Source organism: Mus pahari, chromosome 19, assembly GCF_900095145.1.
Source record: "Mus pahari chromosome 19, PAHARI_EIJ_v1.1, whole genome shotgun sequence".
NCBI lineage: Eukaryota > Metazoa > Chordata > Mammalia > Rodentia > Muridae > Mus > Mus pahari.
Window position 1 is genome coordinate 61,428,187 of NC_034608.1, and position 7,887 is coordinate 61,436,073.

Genomic DNA, 7,887 nt, shown 5'->3' on the forward strand with positions numbered 1-7,887 from the left:
GAGCCCGAAACCCTCTGGTTTATATAGCCCTAAGGGGAACGTGTCTGCCTGTGATTGGTGCTTACTTCCGAACCTCATTAGCATCTCTGTGCTGGCTCGTCGCGGAGCCTGGCGCATGCGCCTAGCAAGCTGTTTTTTCTCTCCCTTCCCCCTTTCGGGTCGGGCGCCATTTTGCTACGGCAGAATGCGGAGGCTTGCCACAGATGTGCGTTGGTCGTGTTTCTCAGATTTCATTCTGTGGTCCTTGATCCCATTAATTCGGAGCCTGTGGTGAAAGCGAACATGAAGGCGGCATGTCCATCCAGGGTCTGGGATGCTGTACACCATAGCTGCCGGGAAGCAGAGATGGAGGGAAGAACTGCCATTGAACAGGACTCTCAGAGGCGTGTCACCAGCAACCTGCTTCTGTCAACTAGGTCCTATCTTCTGGAGCACCATGCAAAGCAGCACCAACAGCTGGGGCCACACATTCAGTGCCTGAGCCGGGATGCGGTGTTCTAGAGTCAAGCCATAGCATGCCTTCATGTAAAGGCAACTGAAAGTTCAGTGGGCTTTTCTATGTTAAATCATAAAAACACAATAGCTTTACATGTTAATATACATATCATATCCTGTGCAGAATATAGGTAGACTTGGATGATTCGTAACGTAGATATGATTGCGTAATCAGATGGCAATAGTATCTTTGACTCTCACTTGAGTTCACAGATAACTAAAACCAAGAGAGAAGAAGGTAATTTCTGTCTTTACTTAAATCTGTTCCTTTTACTTTATCTATTTATATGATTGTATATGATTTGGGTCCTATAATTGCCCAACTCTATTCTATAAGATTCTATATGATTGGCATATAGGCATATAAATCAAGAGGGGTCTGGAAATTGGTAATTTTTAACCTATCTCATCTCCCTTTAAGACTAAGGATACAGATAAGAATACATGAGTCATCTTATTGTCAATATTGACAATACTATATTCTAGATCTCAAAAAAAAAACCACACCTAAAAGTTTCTAGTCATGGTAGTAAACTTCCTGTCAGTTACTATAGATTCCAGAAATATCCAACTCACTGACCACCCCACATCAGGATCGTCCTTAAATGGAAGCAACTCTATACCAAGTGCTCTTGAGCTCCTACCACAGCCAGAACAATCATCTGATAGGAACCAGATGCTCCGTCGGAGATAAGAATTTCTCCAGAGGCACCTTGAAACCCTGGGACCGAGATACTAGCCACGTTTATTCAAGATGTAGTTCTTAACTCCTGCTCTGTTCTTCCTGTTGAAAATGAAAGCACATCCCAGTACCCTGAAGATGAACAAAGATACTGGTTTCTGTCTCCCCAACAGGACCATCTTGTTATCTCCTGCCTTTTGGCTTTTACTTCTCTTATCTCTCTTTGAGGTGAATGGCTGGCCCTAGTTTCCTGAGAGTCCTCAGGTTTCAGGTTACAATACTGTGATGGTTTGTATATTCTTGGGCCAGGGAGTGGCACCATTTAGAGGTGTGGCCTTGTTGGAATAGGTGTGACCTGGTTGGAGTAGGTATGTCACTGTGGGTGTGGGCTTAAGATCCTCACCCTAGTTCCCTGGAAGTCAGTCTTCCACTAGCAGCCTTTGGATGAAGATGTCGAACTCTCAGCTCTGCCTACACCATGCCTGCCTGGATACTGCCATGCTCCCACCTTGATGATAATGGACTGAACCTCTGAGCCTGTAAGCCAGCCCCAATTAAACTTTTTTTATAAGACTTGCCTTGGTCATGGTGTCTGTTCACAGAAGTAAAACCCTAACTAAGACAAATAGCATCATTGGCATTAATATTTAGGACTCCCACACCCACCAGCTATAGCAGCTAGTCCATGAACATAGTATATGACTCCAAGAGTTGACTAATAGGATTGCATGAAGTTAAAAGCCTTTGCACAGCAAATGACACTATTAGAAGAGTAAAACACTCAAGAATCTGAAAGCTCAGCTTCCATGTCTTTCTTCTTTGAGTTGCTGTGTTTTGTGCCATGTAATTGCCTTGTTCCCTTGAAAAACTGCACCCCATGCAAGAGGTCTGCCTATAGTAAACTAATGAACAGGTTCCTCTTCTCCCATTCTTACATAAGCATGGGTGATCAGTCATGGTTTAACTAATACATATTTGATCAAATATATTATCTCCTATATGAAGTATTTTTCTTTTTCTGCTACTTCAGAATATCTGACAGAAATGAGTTAAGGGAGAAAAGACTTATTTTGGCTTATAGTTTCAGAGCATTTTGAAATCATGGTGGAAAAGGCATGACAGTTTTCATTATTTCACACAGATAAGCCTATGGTCGAGAGCCTACAAATGACAGCAGGCTAGGAAGAAAAAGCAGGCCCAATCCAGATGAGAGTATCCTCTTGAAAGGCATGCCACTGGTGATCTAATTCCACCATCTGAGTCCTTCCTCCAAAAAGCTCCACACCCTTCAAATTATGCCACAAGCTGGGGAACAGCAATCAGAACAGTAATCTAAAGGGCATCGCAAATTCTAATCATAATGCCTTGGATCATTTTAATATGAGTCATGGGAATTCCTGTGGGTGTTTCAGTAGTAGTATGCATTTTATCAAATATATTGAATTATCAAATTATAAATCATTTAATCCAATCTGTAGGCTGCCATTTTGCTCTAATGACAGTGTCTCTTGCATTACAGAAGATTTTCGGTTTCATGAGGTCCCATGAACTTGAATTTCTCAATTGTTGATCTTAGAGCCTGAGCCATTGGTGTTCTGTTCAGAAAGTTGTCTCCTGAACCAATGTGTTAAAGGCTATTTCCCAATTTCCCTTCTATTAGATTGGTGTGTCCAGATTTAGGTTGAGGCTTTTGATCCTGTTTGACTTCAGTTTTGTGCAGGGTGATAGATATGAATGTATTTGCATTCTTCTACATGCAGATATCCAGTTAGAGCAGCACCCTTTGTTGAAGATGCTTTCTTTCTTTCTTTTTTTTCCCCCATTGTATGGTTTTGCCTTCTTTGTCTAAAATAAACTGTCCATAGCTGTGTGGGTTTAAGGTCTTCAATTTTATTCCATTGATCCACCTGTCTGTTTCGATACCAATATGATGCAATTTTTGTTACTATTGCTCTGTAGTACAGCTTGAGGTCAGAGATGGTCATACCTCCACATGTTCTCTTTTATTGTACAGGATTGTTTTAGCCATCCTGGGTTCTTTGTTTTTCCATATGAAGTTGAGAATTGCTCTGTCAAGGTCTGTAAACTTTGTTGGAATTTTGATGGGAATTGCATTGAATCTGTAAATTGCTTTTAGCAAAATGGCCATTTTCACAATGTTAATACTACGGATCCATGAGCATGGGAGATGTTGGATCTTGGGGACTCTAATGGGAGAGCTGGGGAAAGGATTAATGACTCTGAAGGGGATAGGAACTCCACAGAAAGACCAACAGAGTCAACTGACCTGGACCCTTAGGGGCTCTCAGAGACTGAACTACCAACCAAAGAGCAGCATACACAGGCTCGACCTAGGCCTCCCACACAGATGTAGCTCAGTTTTTATGTGGTTCCCAAACAACTGGAGTTGGGGCTATCCATAAAGCTGTCGCCTGTCTGTGGTATCCATTCTCCTCACTTAGCTGTCTTGTCTGGCCTCAGTGGGAGAAGGCCACATAGTCCTGGAGAAAACTGATGTGTTACAGTCAGGGGATAGCTGGACAGGGCCTCCACTCCCTCAGAGGAGAAGGAGAGGAGGTATAGGGGGAGAGACTGGGAGTGGGGTACCCAGAGGGGGAGCAGTGATAAAAGGGAATAATAAATGAATAAATAGTTTAATCTTCTCATTTTGTCAAGTACATAATAATATCCTCATTTCAAAATACATGTCTTCCATGGGGAATTTTATGCAGGAGTTTCTAATTTGTATTTAGTTCACCAAATGTTCACAAGTAAGATTTTTGACACAGGTCTCTGAGAATTAGCTTGTTTTCAAATTCTGTAAATGATGGATAATTTTCATTTATCTTGATAGGTCGACATATAACTCCAACTCATTAGCACATATGGATGAACAGTTTAAGGTAAAACATAATTTACTTAGAAAGAATTTTAATTCCCTTTCCCAGAAAGCCAATGAATCAAAATAGCAAATAATCCAAATTGAGGAAATTGATTATACTTAATTCATTTCAGTAATTAAAATACCTTCAGTCCCATAACAATTCAATGAGACTTCCAAAGGACAAAAATCAAAGCTCACTTGCAGGATGAGAATATAAAGTTATAACTAGGTGATATTAGAGAAAGACACAGCCAGCGCTTGCCCAGTGTGTGCAAGATCCTGGGTTCAATCCCCAGCAACACAATGAAAAACACGGATGGAGTCTGCTGATCATTTCTTTAAGGACCAAGTCTTAACAAGGCTTTGCTGAAATCCTACCCAAACAAGTCCAAACGCCAACTCAGACAGCAGACCAGAGCCAGGACACTAGGGCAGTATTTTGTCACAGGATAAACACTACCACGTACTTCATTATGAAGATAAAGCCAGGAATATTACTTCCAGTTGGAATACTTTCGACTATGAAAATGGAAATGGTCCTCTCAGGCACTGTGTTCCTAAGAAGGGAACCTTAGTTGGAAACAGAGTGCATACTGGCAGGGACGTGTCCTCCCTCCACCACCAATGGGGCACAAAAAAGGGGGGGGGTCACTCAACACAGTATCTTTGAAAACTAAGACTAGTAAGAAATAGCATTTTCCCTCCCTGGCCCCTCCCTCCCTCCCCACTTGTGATTGCTTTCTTCTCCCTCCCAAGTGGGACTGAGGTGTCCTCACTTGGGCCCTTCAGCTTGTTGATCTTTTTGAGTTTTGTGGACTATATCTTGGGTATTCTATATGTTTCTGGTTGTGTGTGTGTGTGTGTGTGTGTGTGTGTGTGTGTCTAATATGCACCTATTAGTGAGTACATACCATGCATGTCCTTTTGGGTCTGAGTTACCTCACACAGGATGATATTTTCTAGTTCCATCCATTTGCCTGCAAAACTCAAAATATCCTCGTTCTAATAGCTGAGTAGTATTCCATTGTGTAAATGAACCACATTTTCTGTATCCATTCTTCTGACATGGGACATCTAGGTTGTTTCCAGCTTCTGGCTATTACAAATAAGGCCACTATGAACGTAGTGGAAGATGTGCCCCTGTGGCATGGTGGGGCATCTTTTGGGTTATATTCCCAAGAATGGTATAGCAGATGGGATTGCCATCCCACAGTCACATCTCTGACCCATAATTGTTCCTGTCTGAAAGAATTACAGGGGTGGAAATGGAGAGGAGCCTGAGGAAAAGAAGGTCCGGCAACAGGCCCAAAGTGGGATCCAGCTCAAGGGGAGGTCCCAAGGCCTGACTGAGGTTGTGGAATGCTCACAAAAAGGGACCTATCATGACTGCTCTCCGAAAGACCCAACAAGCAGCTGAGTCAGATGCAGATATTTGCATCTAACCAATGGATAAAAACGATAAAAACGTCTCTATTTAAACCTAAAAAAACACATGAAGTGTTAAGTATTGTTTCGGTTAAAACCTACCTATTAACCTGTCATTATTGTGAAACAGAACTTAAGCCACATGTACATCTGAATCAAACATTTTCCTCATAAACCATCTCCGATCTCTTTAATTTGTTCGGAGATATTTGTGGGATCCGATTAAGTGTAAATGGAATGTAAGTAGCAAGTAGTCTCTGGATGCTCTGAACGTCCCCTGAAAAGTCTTACGGCCATTGATCTGCCTTCCACTTCTTGATCATAGCCTACAAGCCTTTGTAAGCTATAGGCAGTACTTCCTGTGTGATCTTTGGGAGCTATGTGCTGTGCTAATTAAGCACTTATTTTTAATCAATGCCGTGAAAACTCTGTATGATTATCTATGTAATTAAGACACATTTCCAAAGAAGGACTTACTCCTTTGGGAAAGTGTTCATTGACATCAAGGAGAGAATGTGATGCACTCTCCTTGTGGTGGCGCCTCCTTTATCCCAGTGTGCTCTCTGCCGCTCAAGCTTTTGTCTCCTAAGTAACCGCTCATGTTTTTACCTTCCGATTCAAAGGTAATTACTTCTATTAATTTGTACTCACTGTCAGGAAGAATAGATTACTTTCAGTTATTGTTTGATGTTGGTTAGGGAATTTCAAAGACTCCCCAAACAATGCAGACATTACCATTGACCTTGAATGACTCTCTGAACCTGAAGGCTATACCCTGTTGCTGAAGACACGTCACACATCTGATACAGGACTGCGGGGAATTGAAAGGGAAATAACCTGGAAGACCCCTCCCTCAACACTCATGCTCATAGGACCTGAAGGTGCAATGTGAACTGCCAAGGGAGGAAATCAATTAAATTTTCTACCCAGCTGTAAAGCCCACAAACCACAACAATGACCAGGATGACAAGATATCTCCAAGGGTTAAAATAGTGCCACTTACATCTTCCTGGTAACTAACAGCCACTTACTTGAACTTAAGCCCTGCTCAGTAAGAGGAGATCCATGCTTAGTACTGTGAGCCTAACCAACTCCCCATGACTGGCGAGGCACAGATGCTGGAGGATAACTTACTATAGCCACTTTCCTAAACGAGCATAATTTATAACTGTATTCTTTTTTCTTTTTTTACATTTTTTATTAGATATTTTCTTCATTTACAGTTCTAATGTTATCCCAAAAGTCCCTTATACCCTCCCCCCCCACTCTGCTCTCCAACACACCCACTCCTACTTCCTGGCCCTGGTATTCCCCTGTATTTGGGGCATATAAGCTTTACAAGATCAATGGCCTCTCCTCCCAATAATGGCCAATTAGTCTATTTTCTGCTACATATACAGCTAGAGACATGAGCTCAGGGGGTACTGATTAGTTCGTATTACCATTCCTCCTATAGGGTTACAGACCCTTCAGCTCCTTGGGTACTTTCTCTAGCTCCTCCATTGGGGGCCCTGTGTTCCATCCAATAGATGACTCCGAGCCTCCACTTCTGTATTTGCCAGGCACTGGCATAGCCTCAATAGAGTCAGCTACTTGTCCTTATACCCACAGATAAGCGTGACCCTCATACCACCTAGGAGAAGCTGTTACAGAAATGTACATCATCAAAATGCAGAGAACTGACCCTGGAGTGGCCAACCTGAGGCTCAGGGAACATCATGGAGGACTATTCAGAGGTTTTCATTGGGTGGTTGTTGTTGTTTATTGTGGTTGGTAGTGTTGTTTGTTTTTATTTCTGATACAATGTATCCTGGTTATAGTTTCCCCTCCCTCTACTCCTCTTAGTTCCTTTCCACTTCCCCTCCCCTCTGGATCCACTCCTTTTCTGTCTCATTAGCAAAGAACAGGTTTCTAAGAGAGAACAACCGAACATGACAAAATGAAATAGAATAAGATGAAGTAAAAGTCATCAAGTCAAAGTTGGATATGACAGTCCAACCGAGGACAAAGAGTCCCCAGAGCAGGCACAAGAGCCTGGAACCTGTTTGTTCTCACACTCAGTAGTCCCACAAAATACTAAGTGAATATCTGTACATCTGCAGATGACCATGTGTAGATCCTGGTATGGGTACTTGCTGCTGCAGTCTCTATGAGCTCGTATGCACTGTGTTTAGTTAGTTCAGGAGGCCTTGTTCTCCTGGTGTCCTCCGTCCCCTTTGGCTCCTTACAAACTTTCTACGTCTGGGAAGATGCAAGTTCTAGGTGCTGTCATCTAGGCATCTGGGTCTGGGATGATGGAAGGTCTAGGTGCCGTCGTCTAGGTATCTGGGTCTGGGATGATGGAAGGTAGGTGCTGTCATCTAGGCATCTGGGTCTGGGATGATGGAAGGTCTAGGTGCTG